Below are 15,786 nucleotides of genomic sequence, written 5' to 3'. Positions count from 1 at the left end.
CCAGATTATAAAATGCCTAAAATGTCCCTTACAGAGCTGCTAGAAGCAGCAGTACTTCTAAAGCCAATTTCCCCTCGGCTCACCCGTCAGAATATGTGTGGCAAGCAAAGAATAGTTTTACCAGAACTGGCAAACTAGCCCTCCCTCTTGACTGGGATGAAGTCACTAACCTTAATTAAATGTGACCACTATATCTGTATATCCCTTATCATCGGAAAAGTCTACTACTAGGCTGATTAAAAAAGGATTTCATGGTCTAGATGGTAGGGGCGGCAGGGGTATCAGAAAAGCCAGGTGGCTTGGTCCTGCCTGATATTGCCCTCACACACACTTCACAGGAGTCACATAGCTCAGTATGTCAGAATGCATGGTTTCCCAGTGCATGGTTCTTTGGATGTTGTAAGTCTCAAAGTACAGTGGATGGCCAGCGAAAAAGAAAGTCATGATGCTCCATGAAAACTCTCTGCATATCTTCCACCGGCAAATATGTGAACCCATAAGGCTAACCACCTCAAAGTTGTCTTTTGGGTTCTTATACCTTCCATTCCCACATTTCTCTCTGCAGTATTCATGGAGCGACTTTCACCCAAAGCTGACTTTGTCCACAAAGTGCCCAGAAGGTATCATTGGTTCTAACTCCATCTGCTCGACTTTCAAACTGCCCTGAAATTGATGTGATAAGGAGTCCACCATACCATTCTGTCCCGTGTACATAAATGGTCTTATCAAATGCTTGGAGGTTGATGTTTTGGCAGAATACAGATTCCAGTAATCAGTAAAGATGGTCACAGAATGCAAGGTATTTCCATTCCTAAAATGCAACCTTGGTCAGGAGCTACTTGTCCAAAATGATGTAATTAGCCTCTGCTGCAGTTTGCATTTTTTTCAAAAAGCAACAGGATGAAACTGACTACATTGCTGTGTGTCTTCGAGAGAGCTTCCTGTACACCAAAGGTGGAGGCTTCTGATTAGACTCAAAATGGTTGCTGATTACAGTATTCAGAACAGATTAGTTACTTCAGGAAACAAAATGTGGGATCCCTTTGTCAGATCAACAAAACTTCAGACCTTTTCAAATGCCTGATTATGGAGGATATCAGTCTTAAAGTCTTGATGAACTATCGATGTAGAGTGAAGCCCCTGACCCAGAAAGAGACGGAAGCACTGACAACCCTGTTCCTAAAGTGCCAAATTAGAAAAAACTGGTACATGTTGCTGAATCTGCACACAGACATCTCAAGAATATATAAAGTAGACAATAACAGTTTTGAGTAGTCTGTTAATATTTCAGCGTTACAGGATACAAATTTCATATGGAAATATTGTAAACTAGTTTTTTTTGTGTTGCCAAACAGGAACGTTAAAAAAAGCAGCAAAGCCGGTAACTGCCAAGCCTGAAGACCTCCTTATTTCAGCTATAGCATCGTTGCAATGAAAAAATGTGCATCGTGCACCTGGTTACCCTCTGACTTTCGGGGCCAGGTACCTGCTCACCCTGCCACCCACCCGCACTGCCTCCTGGCAATCCCTTGCACTGATTTCTGTATCTGTAACCCTACAGTTCCCCCCGCCCCTGCCTTCTGCACTTGTTGTTTTTTATATTTATTTATTTTTATTTATTTATTCCTTTGCTCAGCACTTTCCACTTCTCCCCCCTCCCATGCACGTTTCCCTTTCCCTGTCCCCTCACTTGCACGTTCTCAATGTCACTGAGACTAGTAAGAGAGTTGTTTTGTTCTCCCTCGATTCCCCTCCCTTGCCTCGTCGCGTTCTGAAACACTTGTGTATGAGCGCGATACAAATAAAATATCAATATCAATATCGCTGCTTTCACCAATAAACACAAATGTCTAAAAGGTAGGCAATCAGGACTAAACTTCATTTAAGGTAAGTAGTTTAGTCTTTGTTAACACCTGTATACAAATGCATTTGAAATGTCAAATATAAGTTCAATAAAGTAACCCTGTTCCAAACAAAAATGTGTACTGTCGTTTTTCCCAACCTCGGGAGTTACCTTGTCATGGTGGTTGGGCTTAACTGCGGTTTCATTTTTGAAGCAGCAGGACCAAAGACTCCCTCTTAGTAACAATTAGGATTTTCTTTGAAAATTAGCGGGCTCTGGGAGGACTGATGTTTTCCCTTGGAAACCTCATACCTTTCATAACTCTCTGTACTCTGCTACTGGCAGTGGATTAAGCTTGCTTAGTTGGCAAGATCTAAGGGAATTATTTTTTACAATGTATGCATTTCCCAGATCTGAAGCAGGGGCTGATGAAAAGAACCTTGGATACTTCACAAATCCTTTCAAGAGCCTTAATGATTCTGAAAAACCTATGAGCAAGCACCTATCTGCAATCCAGGATCCTCTACCAGACTACGTAAAGGCAACTTCCTTATATGAGGACATTATTCCCCTTTTGGTGCTGATGGGCTTTTGTTTAGCTGCTCCTTCCTGTATGCTGAGGATACAGCTGTTTCCTTTTCTACAGCTATGCCCTCAGTGGCAGCCACATTGCCTACATCTGATTTTTCCTCAGTTGTTTCAGAAGGAAGTCTCTGCTGGAAGGTCCTCCCCCATTTCACTGACAGCACCCCTTTCCTCATGACAGCTGTTAGTCTGTTGCTAACAAAAGTTTCTTCCAGCTTTGAAAGTTTCCCACATGCCTTGCTTTCTCATTTAGTTATCTCAGTGGTGTCTGATTACCTTATTACTCATTTCTGCATCGCTAAGGAATTCTAGAGCACTATGTCCATTGATTTGTGAACATTGAGGGCCTCCATGGGGTCGGGGATATGATTTGTGTTGAGACATTCTGCACAATGGTGCGTGGTGGTAATGAACGTGTAGGATGGTAAATACAAATGTTGTAGGAATCTGGGTAGTTATTTGAATACATGAAGTGTTATTTGTCATATGAACAAAGCCCAAGCGTTTTAAATTATTATTATTTTCAATCCTGGCAGCCTATGGATAGGGAAAACCCACCTATTGGATTTTGTAATACTTCTCCCAGCCATGGGAGAAGCCAGCATGCTTAGGAGGACTGTTGAGATATCGCTTTGAGGAGCTCTCGGGGATACTGGGTGAAGGCCACTAGGGCCCTCCTTCTTAGATCCAGCCAGTTTGGACTAGACAAGACAATGGGTTCTTATTCATTTCCGGAAACACGTCAGGGGGTGATGGCCCAATGCTCATCGTCCAAGGAGGTGGATGCTGGATATCGTCAGACCAGAGTGACCAACCCAGAAGACCATGTGATGAGATTTTTGATCCACTCTTCAAGCACTGGTCCTATCCCACCAGGATGGGGGCAATGCACACCTTAAAGGTCTCCCTTCATCCTCCCTTGTGTTCCTGAGAAGGGTCCTACACGCAGCTGCACGCCTCATCAAGGGTCTATGCAGATACAACCACATCAACCCGACTCTGATCAACCTTCACTTGCTCTCACTGCACACACAAATCACCTTCAAGTCTTGCTGCATCATCTACAAGGCAGTCGCCCTCAAGTCACCCAGCTACCTTGCCGAGAAACTCACCATCTCTGGTGGACAGCTAACAACCAGAAGCCAGGACGCATGCAGACTTGATATCTGCTGTTTCCAAAATGGAAAGGGCCAGAAAACAAACCTTCTCTGCCTACACCCCAGGACTATGGAACCTCCTCGCAATCAGCTTCGGACTTGCCCCCACACTCCTATAATTCAGAAAAGAACTCAAGACCCACCTATTCAAGGAATCTATCCACCTGAACACCTAGGCCATCACTTGGTTCCCTACACCACCTGACTTGCTAGATGCCGCCCACCCCTTTCCTCCCTTCCAGCCAGTACAGCTGTACTCCACCTCTATGCCCCTGTGTACCCAGCCCAACCTGTTCTGTTGTTACCTCTGAAAAGCATGCTGTTATGCATCTGTACTGTTGTATACCTCTGTAAAGTGCTATGTTATGTATCTGTATTATTGTATAACTCTGTAAAACGCGCTGTTGCTTCTCGTAGCTAGGTCCATGCTCAATAAATACCCTAATAATAATAATACTGAGAGGGATCCTGATGGAAACTGAGGACAGACTAAAGAGATAAACAACAATAATTGTGATGTAATGGGGGGTGGGAAAGATCAAGCACAAGTGACACATAATGAAAGGTGACAAACCATGTGGGGAGCTATGGAAAAGGCGAGTTGAAGGTGGGTTGGGTTAGATTGGGGAGCGGGTGGGTATTCATTTTACAAACTCTGACTAAATATCTTGCTTTGTCGATTCTCTATCAGACTAAGTCTCTCATTTGATTTTTTGTGTTGACATATTTGTGGTACAACTGAAAATACTGAGTAACAGTAACATGCCTTAGTCTCTCTGTACACTGTAAATATTAAAGGACATTTGTACCGCATACTATCACCACCGAAGTGGTCCCCTGGCGCTCTGGTGGCTCTGAAAAAGGGGAGGAGAGGGGGTGGGTTAGTGGGAATAAGCTGGAAAAGTGCAAGAGAGCAGTGATGTGCTTTTGGCAGCCTCAGCCCGGTGGGTCTGTTGGTTGGGCTTGGGGTGTTTTACGGTCGATAGTCGTCGTGTGCTGTTGTGCGAGTCTATGTGTGGCTTGTTTTGTTGTTGCATTGTTGTGAAGTTTGTGCGGATTGCTGTGTTTAAGACTTGTGGTTGTGTTTGGTTAGAGTATGAGAGGTGTATGCAGAGGGATGGTATTGTTAGTTGGTTGGTTAGTTGGCATTGCTGTCCTTGCAATTATGGGATTCCATCTAGGTGCGGTACATGCTGACATTCACATTACTATCTAGATGCGACGTAAGTTAGGGTTAGAATTCCATGCGAGTGTGGCACATGCTAACAATCACATTTCTATCTAGATGCGGCGAAAGCTAAAGTTAAGAGTCCTGAGTGTGGCACATGTTAACAGTCACATTTCTATCTAGATGCGACGCAAGCTAAGGTTCAGAATTCTAAGTGTGATGCATGTTAAGAATAACATTTCTATCTAGATGCAACGCAGGCTAGAGTTAAGAATCCTGGGTGAGGCACAAGCTGACTATCACATTTCTATCTAGATGCGGAGCGAGCTAAAGTTAAGAATCCTGAGTGTGGCACATGCTAACAATCACATTTCTATCTAGATGCGACTCAAGCTAAAGTTAAGAACTGATGGTTTTACCACTTTCATTGGGTTTGCCATCACATTCATGATCATTCTTTCACTGTGTTACATCCAACGGGTACACCACTTGCAAGTCCTGCATCTTCATCAATGATCATAAAGATGCCTAATGGAGTAGCACAGCGACTATGTGCTGATATGTGAACATGTGCCACTAATCAGTATAGAAAGAACTTTTAATCCTCAGACTTCAATTAAACCAGCATGCTGTGGGGAGCCAGAAATGAGACACAGACACAGAGGATTCATGGTGGTTGTTAGACTTTTATTAAATGAAAAAGAGGATGTAAAATGCCTCACTATCTCTAATCTAGGAGGCATTTCCCTATCTCAACCAAAACTAAGGGTCTGTCAAGTGTGAAGATGTCCAAAACAAAAATGTCCTGTGTCTGAAATCCTACCCTAGACATCATATTCTAAAACTAACTCAAGGTGTAAAAGGGGCATTGTTGTTTGTTAAAAAAGTGCACAAATGGTCAAGTTCAACAAAAGGTAGAACTTGGATCAAGGATCAATGTTCACTGTTCCAAAGATGATGGATGGCTCCCTTCCCCAGGATTCATTCCACCAAAGCAAAAGTTCAAAGAATAGCCATGTTACAATGATCAAGAGGATAACTCCCTCCTTGTGTTACAACTCACTCCAGGGGAAATAACTCCCTTGCCCAGGATTCCACACTCAATGCAACTCCAAGATAACACAACTTGGGTGCGGGTCCCAGACCATCTAAACACCTGCTATACTCCCCTGCCAGGTTCTCTTTTACAGAAAGAACCAACTGATATCAATACCTGAAGAAGGGTTTTAATGACCCGAAACGCGTAGTATAGGACAGAAGACACAGCAACAATACTTCCTTGTCGAGATATCAGATTATATTTTATGTTAAACATATTGAAATTGAATGAATTATTTCTGTTTTCCAACGCCAATTGAATGTGTAACACAATTTGTGTAAATGGAGTATAATTTGCTGTTTTTTATTGTAACTGTACATAAACCTGATTCTATGAACATTATGTTATGAAAGAAATGTACTGAATATCACTAACAAGTTTCTATGTTAGTAAATGATTTCAATAATACTTTTTACGTTGAAATCATATTGTTTAGAATTATTGCTTTAGATGAAAGTGTTTAGCAGACATTTTGCTGCTGCTGTTTGTGCCCCTGTTTGTATCTCGAGTTTCTTGAGATACCATCCCTTTCTCTTCTCTTTTACAATGTCTCATGGGTGTGAATCCCCTCTCTTCACCTGGTATACTCGCCTGCCAGCACTTTACAATACAATCTCTCTCTCATTCAGCACAAGGGGCCATGGGTCTTCTCACAGTTAATTAATGGCAAGTACTGTGGCGATGAAGATGAAACTGATTCCAATGAGGATTACTTGTTCCCCCCCCCCACATTTGGCACTCTTTCAGGGTCTCTTTTCCTCCATCTTCCCCCTTGGCTCAGCGACCACTTCTGAATTCTTTCAAACAACTCACACTCATTCGGGTACTCGCCTGTGTTCACTGGCCTCGAGTGGCTTTCCCCAGTCAGCGGGATGGAGCGTTCTTGCTCCTTGCATTGGAATGAAGCCCATCCTGGCTTCCAGTTCCTGACGTGACTTCCTTCTTCTGGCATTTCTACAGTTGACCGGCACTGTTGTACTGCGTGGCTGGTCTGCAGCTCACCACTTCACTTCTTCTCCCACAGGCAGTACTCTGCAGTCACAGCTCTCGGTTCTGCCTACTTCCTGGTCTGCCCGACTGCCAGGGCTGGTGTCAGCTCCCTCTCTCACTGCCTCCACTTGCCTGCCCTCTGGGGTTCGCCTCCAGGTTGGGATACCATTGGCTCTGCATTGCACTCTTTTTCTCCCATTGGCATCCAAGCTGATGCTTGGAAAGGGAAGGTCCTTCCATCTTCTCACAGCAGCTGATTTGAACTCATGCCTCCAGGCTGGAAGGTGTCCTGGACAATCACACTATCCCAAACGCTAGGCTTCACATTATGGTTCATACTCTTACTCATTGCAGTCCTCTTCCTTGTTTAGGTACATGTTGTGTCAAAAGATGTAAAATGTTTGAGTTCTCTCAGCACCTTTTGTAGAGTGTGGAAGGAGTTTATCACAATATGCCATTAAGGCATAGGGAATAGAGTGGGTATCCCTAAAAGGAAAGTCGAATACCGTGTCTCATTTGATGCCTGTTGGATTAGGTTGTTCTATTTCTGAATTGATTACAATGCCTGGGGAGAGGCTTCTACGATTAACTAAACAGCATCAAACAGATGCAAGAAACATTACAAAGTGTGCATTTGTATCATTGCTAGTCTTTAGGTTAATTACAATGCTGGTGCTGTTTCCAGTACAAAGAAATCCAGAACACAGAAATAAATCTTCAAACTTCTCATTGTTTCCAGACTGCAAAGTATTCAGCAACAGAGGGGCCTGTTGGGATACCTTAAAATCTCTTTAAAAAGAATGTTGCCTGCCTACAGAAACTCAGTATTTGATTAATGGAGTACTGCTGGCTGTTCCGACTGTAAAACACACCCAATACTTGGTGACTGGTGCATCCTTTGAGCATTTAAACATATCTCCATTCATTTCTGACTACCTTGAAGGATCCACTTTGGCATTTCCTTGTAGACCCCTGCTTATTCATCACAAGTACTAACTTAACAATTCAAAGAGATGCTTCTGAGTACTTTAAGCAGTGGCCATGTTGTGTACAACACATTGGGCCTCATTACGACCCAGGCGCTAACGGGTTAACGGCGCCGCAAAAGGCTGCAGCGCCGTTAACCTATTAGCGCCTAATTACGAGGTCCCTTTGCGGGACCCGACCTTAACGGCTGGTTTTACCAGCCGTTAAAGTAGGGACCCGCAAAGGGACCTTGGTGCTAAGTACGGTAGCGCCTTCCCCATTCCCATTGAGCCCTATGGGGCAAAAATGGGAATGGGGAAGGGCCATGGCGGCATGGGGATTTACCGCCCCGCCAACCTCGGAATGGGGTGGTAACTCCCCATTCCGCCATGGTGGAGTCGGTAAGTTACCGGCATGGACCATGGTGCTATTAGCACCATGGTCCAACGCCTGGGTCGTAATGAGGCCCATTGTGATGCTCTTCAGAATACCCATTCTTTGTCTCTTCACTTCGATATTAAAGTATCTCTGCGGGTCTAGGAACTGCTCCCACCCACAGTGTTCCTTACTTGGCCCTTTGGATGCTTCAGGCCACCACTCAAAATATTTGCCCCAACATAACATGCCAAATGGCAATGATGTTACTAATTATATATTCTCGCAACAACTGTTTTACTAGCATTAGCAAATGGAAGAGTCACCGGGTTTAATAGAGCTGCCAAAGCATCTGCACTGCCCAGGCACCTTTACTATTTAGCAGCGAGCTCATGCTCTGCTCCATGCCTTTCAATGTGAGTGATGGGAAGGGATCCTTCATCACCTTTTGCGACATTGGGCTCCATCGGTTTGAAATTATTGATTAATGCCTTTGTCAGTGTTCACGAAAAATACTGACTCTCAATAGACAGCGTAGGACCTGTAATTAATTCCTATTGAGAACATGGTTTACTACACCATATAACACTTTGCAGATTTTCATTGATGCTTATATGTATGTATGTATTCTAGGAGTCTGCCCTAATAGAACTTGAGAGTGACTTGTATGCCCAGCAGAAGAACAAAAGTACTTATACACCATGGAGACCAGTAGTTCATTAACATGGTAGTGTTGTCCTCTGTGACTGAATTCACAGCTTTGAAATTGACACTTATGGAGCATTCTGTGCTAGAGGTTGGAATCAGAAAACCTTCACATCAAATTGTATCAGAGAGGTGGCTTGTCGCCACCAAAACAGCAGAGCCATGTTAAGAATATATCAAAATAATGCTTAGTGACTGGGCTATGCGCAATTACATTTTGCCTGTAGAGCAGCTCTGGGCTCTTCTTGGAATTAAACATTTATTTAAAAAAAGGACTCTGGTGTAAGCAAGATGTGGGTAGCTGTCAGGATCCTAGCTATATATATGTATTTATGTAGAAATGTGTATATTATTTAATGGGACAGACATAGGTTTCCTTAACTACTCATTTCAGGAAGATATGCATAGCCCACGGCATAATGGAGGGAACAATTGAAGCAGCATGCGGTTCTGATGCTAATGGGATTCCAGAGGAGTGTTCTAAACTACCTTTCACTGTTTGTAACTTCAGTGATAGAACATATTCATTTCAACTTCTGGTTTTAGTCCTTTGACAGTTAAGAAGCCATCAGATCTTCGTGGGACATGCTCCAGTAGCCTCTGGTGGGATTGTTCCTTGTTTTGAAAATATGAGCACGTTGTTTTCTGAGAGACAATAACGTTTAAAAGGAAAGACTTGAAGTATTTCCTAAATGTTCGTTCTGCCTTCTAGTCTTAGAGTTTAAAAGTGAAAATACCATTTGATTTGGTTAAGGAGTGGAGTGCTTAACATTAATTTTAAAACTAAATTAGAAACCTGTACAACTGTATTTAGAAACAGTCAAGGTGCACACAAGTGAAAGAAGGTGCGTGTATTTGCAGAAATACTAAAAATATAATATGTCATCTGGCTTATGGCAAAGTAGTGCGTGAAGGTTCACCCACTAAGATAGCATCTGATTCTGGCGGAGTGCATGGGCGTAGGACATGGGAAGGTCAGGGGGACAAATCCCTCCCACAATTTAAGTGGGGGGATATAATGGCATTTATCCCCCCCAGAAAATGTAAGTGTGCACAGTGCCCACGATTCTTGTGATTTCTGTAACACGTTTGCAATGCCCAGAGGAGGTTGCTGTCAGAAACCTTAGTGGTGATTTTTCAACTTTAAGGACCCAATTCATAGATTTTTTTGCACCGTTCAAAGTGACTTTGCACTGCCAACCCAAACCCTGATTCATGGAACTGTGCAAAGTGTATTTTTGCAGTGCAAAGCCAATGCCAAGTAATTTTGAACTGCAGAAATGACTTTGTACTGACTCTGCACTGCAGAAATACACTTTGCACAGTTCCATGAATCAGGGTTTGTATCGGCAGTGGAAAGTCACTTTGAACTGTGCAAAAAAAAATTCCATGAATCGGCGCGCAATCACTAAGTGCATCATCTGGTGTTGTCTTGTAACTCGAGGCTCTTGTGACCATCTCAAGGCATTAGATGGGCTCACGCTGTTGTGCGCTGTCCCAAATTGTCTACTATCTATCAGGCCACCTTCAGCAAGTGTCCACGCCCTAACATATGACCCTGGAATTGATTCTGTCCCCCCTGCTATTTAATCTCTGAATGTAGTACCTGCAGTCGCCTGGCCCTTTTATGTGTCATAGAAGTGCATGCCTTGTCCCGACATGGGATCCATCTCTTTATGCGCTACCTCCAGAAGATGACGTCTTGGATGATTTCTGACTTTTTGAACCTTAACCATTAAAACTCCTCTAAATTAAAGTCTTGTCTGCTCTAAATTAAAGTCTTGTCTGCTCTCTCGTGCCAATTTCTCCAATGTCCAGTGAAATTGTGACTATTCAGTGTTTCTAGTACGGGTGCCTGCAAGACCAAAGGTTTTAAGTTGTTATCTAGCTTCTGGGATATTGGTCCTTTGTCACCTCTTACCCTAATGGATCGCTCCATTACCCGATGTATACCATTGTGACTCGGAACAGCAACCTCCCTCCATCCACTCATAGTGCTTTTATACAGATGAGTACCCATGAAATTCAATGGAAGGGATGGTTCAGGCATTGCATGAGATCGACAAGCAACTATGTTTTGGGAGGGTGTTCAGTCTCTCAACATACATGTCATCGGCAGATGCTACATTCTCATGCCCGGGAAGGCACAATCTTGATGTTAGCAGAACACAATTTAAGATACATTGAATACCTTCTGTTCATGCTACTTCCACGATTCTCACATGGCTGTGGGGAATATGGCTTGCTTACTATTGCTACGTCCACCTGCTAAAGCCTCCTTGCCTAGTGAGGAGAGTCTCTAAAATACACTACAATGTGCCATACGGGAAAGCATCAGAAGCAAAGACGATAGAAGCAGGCATCATTATGCGGTGGAAGACGAAGCCTCTTTGTGGTTAAGACATGCACACTATAACATAGGTCAAACACTGTTATGGCAATAAAGTACTGCTAAACATTGCAGTTAGCAAGGACAAGGACTAGTATAACGACAGGGGTATCTAGTGAGTTTAGAACATTTACATTCTCAATTCCCCACATACCGGACAGTGTTTCCTACGATGAAACATATAAACAAATGAATAGCCATATGTGGTGTGTTGAGATGTATGATCATTGGGTTGGTTGTTCCATTGCAAAACTAACCCTCACCATATATAAGGAGTGCTTGTAAATGTCTGACTTTCTTGGTGAAATGAATGGCACCTGCCCACCTTCTAGGGTCCAACTCCTTGTGGACATTTTGCAGCATTTTGTTGTAGCATTCTTTTGGGGGGTGGGGAGTTATTGTATTTTTTGTTTTAATTTCTATCAGTATTTGGCAGTTGGAGAAGGGGTTAAATGGGGTATGAGGGACCTGCCCCCATGAACATTCCATAAAAATGCAGGTTAACAGCCGGCATTGAGTTGGCCATCCATGAGTTGTACCAGATCCAACTGTTTAAAGTGCATTTTTGGCGTGCAAAGTCACTGCAAAGTCATTTTTGCAGTACAAAATGACTGCACTGCAAAAATACACTTTGCACGGTTCCATGAATCAGGCTTTGAGTCGGCAGCAAAACAAAAGAGGTGATGGCTGGAAGGTTTAGAGTGAATCTTAACCTCTGGCATTGCTCTGGGCAACCCTCCAGACCATTGTTCTTCACCTGCCAAGCCATTACAGAAGGGGAAAGACCATATGCAAATCAAGCTTGGCCCCACCCCCAAAGGGGTAGTCCAGCCCGAACTGCTAGGTCACATCCCTTCTGCATGAGACCACAAGCATCCCCAGACATGTTTCAGCCTTGTTGGGCGTCATCAGTGAAGAGTAGCTTGGGTCTCTAGGCCCAGCAGGCACGGGACCCACGTCTGGGCATGCCCGTCCCCCTCGGGGTGACAATAGCAAAACAAAAGAGGTGATGGCTGGAAGGTTTAGAATTAATCCTAACCTCTGGCATTGCTCTGGGCAACCCTCCAGACCATCGTTCTGTAAGAGGATTCAATTCAACACTACAGCTAAGTCAATGCCTAGCCTGGCATACTGAATGGAAACCCTTATTAATATATCTTTATGTCCAGTTCATGCGTTCTGGATGACTACCCCTATATAACACCCCTCTCTTGGAATCCCCCTGACCCCACTGAGCCAAGAAGTAGTTCTGTTTTGCAAGTTTAAAAGGTTTATTTGATAATTTAAACAATCGATATATATATCACACTTTATAATAATTAATAATGGAATATCACACTTAATCTGAGCAGTAATCAATAATGGATAGTCTGGCACTAGCACACTTGTGAATAGGAACAGAAGAATAAGGTGGTAGAGAATACTTTATATAAGTTCAGATGGATGTAATGTTGAATGAAAAATGCAACACAGAAAATACTCAATATGATTTCAACAAAACAATGTAATCACTTTTCTCTGGCAATCCCCTCCCCCCTTTATGCAATGTAAGGAAATGGAAGGAAAGCACACAGTTCTCAGAAATGCAATCAAACGTAATTCAGTTCACCCCAGCAAGCTTAGACTACAGATCGGAGTTTTAAACACAGGCCCAAAATGTTTTTATATGTGCTGGCAATGAAGTGAAAAATATGCTAAAATGCTTTTAATTTCCTCTTGAGGTTCAGGGTGAGTGGTATCTAGTTAATATTAGTCCAGGCTCACTCTAGCAATGATTCAGGGATGGTTCTTAAGAGGCAAACGAAATTTTAGCAAGGAAACTGCTGTTTTCACACGTGGAGAAATTTGCAAATCGCGGCAAATTCGCGAGTGCGTTTTTCGCGATTGCGGCAAAAGTATCGGGGGTAGGAATGCGGTTCTAGGTTCGTAGGAAAGCTAAGATTCTAAGCTTTCAGAGGAAAGTTACTGCAAGTTCCTAGCCCAAACGGTTACGGAGTTATGAACGATTAAATAAAGGTAGTTTTTCGGATTTGAAATTTTAAAGTTCAAAATGACAAATGACAGCTAGCAGCTAGAAAATGACAGGTGACAGCTTTTAGGCAGTTCTACTTAGATTAAAATAGATTGAATTATATTATTTTAACTAAGAGATGCAGCAAATGGAATTGAATGTCCCTATCTGTCCTGACTGTCTGCTTTTATGTGTTTTGAAAATGGGTGTGTGTGCAGCATCACTAGGCTCTACCCCTCTCCACTTGTCATTGGCCACTTCATCCTCTTCCCCTTGATTGGGGGAATGAAATGAAGTGTCATCATGATGAGGTCTGTTTATGGTACAGAGAACCCACCCCTGTCAAATTACACACAATCTATATTTTGACCCAAAAGACATATTTGCACAGGTACACATTTGTTTAAAATTACATGCACCCATCACATATCACAGGAGGTGTACCCTGTCCAAATCTGCTCTTCCTGGGAGCTTGCATTCAGAAATGGCAACATTTGCACTTTTTAATCAGGTTACCAATATCAGACATTACCCCAAATTTATACACATGTGCGCAAGGAGTATGGACATTACTTGATGAAGTGTCAGATTTTTAACATGCATACATTTTAAGTAATACCCTCTTAACTGCTAGCTTGCCCCCAGATCATGCCACCGGTTCTAAAAACCTCTTAAAATGTGGGCAGAAAAATCATAAGAATTATGGTATCATTTAAATAATTATGACAAGTCCGTACTATGAGTTATTCATCTTTTTCTAAAACCATATTCTGGCTACAGGGGTGTGGTTTCCCCCCAGCACAAGGTTGAATTTCTGGTTTTTCCAGTTCTGCCAAGCCAGCTTGCTCTCACAGGCAGTGCTCCTCCCCTTTCCTTCCAGGAGGAAGCCACTTTTTACGGCCCCCATAATAAAACATTTGCCTGAGTCAGGACAGGGCTTTGTTCAATTTCCTGCAGAGCCCAGGTAATTCAATCAGAGAAGTGTCATATCCCTTTTGGTGGGAGCAGCAAAAAGGCAGCTAGGCCTGGGAACACAGCAGTTGTGCAAGTCTCAACTCCTGTCGGGGGTAGCTGGTGGGCAGAATTCAGTTCCTTAAGCCAGGCTTCAGATAAAATGTCACTTTTTGTTACCCAGTTTAAGTCAAGACAATGTTTACATATGCAGCTAGAATGCTGATTCTAAGTTTAAAACTATGACATTAAAACAATTGCAACCTATGTGACACTCAAAAGTAGGTCACTCATTTCTTTTAAACATTTAGATTTTTTAGTGTCTTTCAGTCCAAATTTACTTAAACTGCTGAAATCCACAGCTCAGCCAGTCTTGTTATAAACCTTCAAGTCACTTCAGAATATAACTTTACATTGTATCCACCTCTCAGTAAGTCTTTCTTTGGCATGCTTTGGGTTCATTTATTCAGTTTTACACCAAAAAGGAAAAAGTCTGGTGTTGTTTTAAAACGCCGGCTTTCTGATAGTGGTGAGTACTGGTAATGCACCCATTTTTGGGATTTAAGAAAATGAATTCCCCACAATTCTAGGTTGCTTTTGGCAATCAGCATTGCCATTCCCAATGGTTTCAGGCTACTGTGTGGGTAGTCCAATGGTGGTTTTAGGCAGTGCCCCTTCTGTGCCCATAACATCGGCAAAATGGGTGGCAGCCTATTCTTCATGCACTTCCCTGGGCATTTTCTGGGAAGCTCTGGCCATCATGATGTTTTCCATGTCAGTACTGCACAGTTTTTTTTTAGGTAGGGCTCGGATGTATGGGTAAAAACATCCCACAGTTCTTCGCCTGCCAAGCCATTACAGAAGGGGAAAGACCATATGCAAATCAGGTTTGGCCCCACCCCCCAAAGGGGTAGTCCAGCCCGAACTGCTAGGTCACATCCCTTCTGCACGAGACCACAAGCATCCCCAGACATGTTTCTGCCTTGTTGGGCGTCATCAGTGAGGAGTAGCTTGGGTCTCTAGGCCCAGCAGGCACGGGGCCCACGTCTGGGCATGCCCGTCCCACTCGGGATGACAATAGCAAAACAAAAGAGGTGATGGCTGGAAGGTTTAGAATGAATCTTAACCTCTGGCATTGCTCTGGGCAACCCTCCAGACCACCGTTCTTCGCCTGCCAAGCCATTACAGAAGGGGAAAGCCCACATGCAAATCAGGCTTGGCCCCACCCCCAAAGGGGTAGTCCACCCCGAACTGCTACGTCACATCCGTTCTGCACGAGACCACAAGCATCCCCAGACATGTTTCAGCCTTGTTGGGCGTCATCAGTGAGGAGTAGCTTGGGTCTCTAGGCCCAGCAGGCACGGGATCCACGTCTGGGCATGCCCGTCCCACTCGGGGTGACAATAGCAAAACAAAAGAGGTGATGGCTGGAAGGTTTAGAATGAATCTTAACCTCTGCCATTGCTCTGGGCAACCCTCCAGACCATCGTTCTTCGCCTGCAAAGCCATTACAGAAGGGGAAAGACCATATGCAAATCAGGCTTGGC

Source organism: Ambystoma mexicanum, chromosome 10 (assembly GCF_040938575.1).
Source record: "Ambystoma mexicanum isolate Mex_15411 chromosome 10, UKY_AmexF1_1, whole genome shotgun sequence".
In the NCBI taxonomy this organism is placed as follows: domain Eukaryota; kingdom Metazoa; phylum Chordata; class Amphibia; order Caudata; family Ambystomatidae; genus Ambystoma; species Ambystoma mexicanum.
This window is presented reverse-complemented; position numbering follows the sequence as displayed.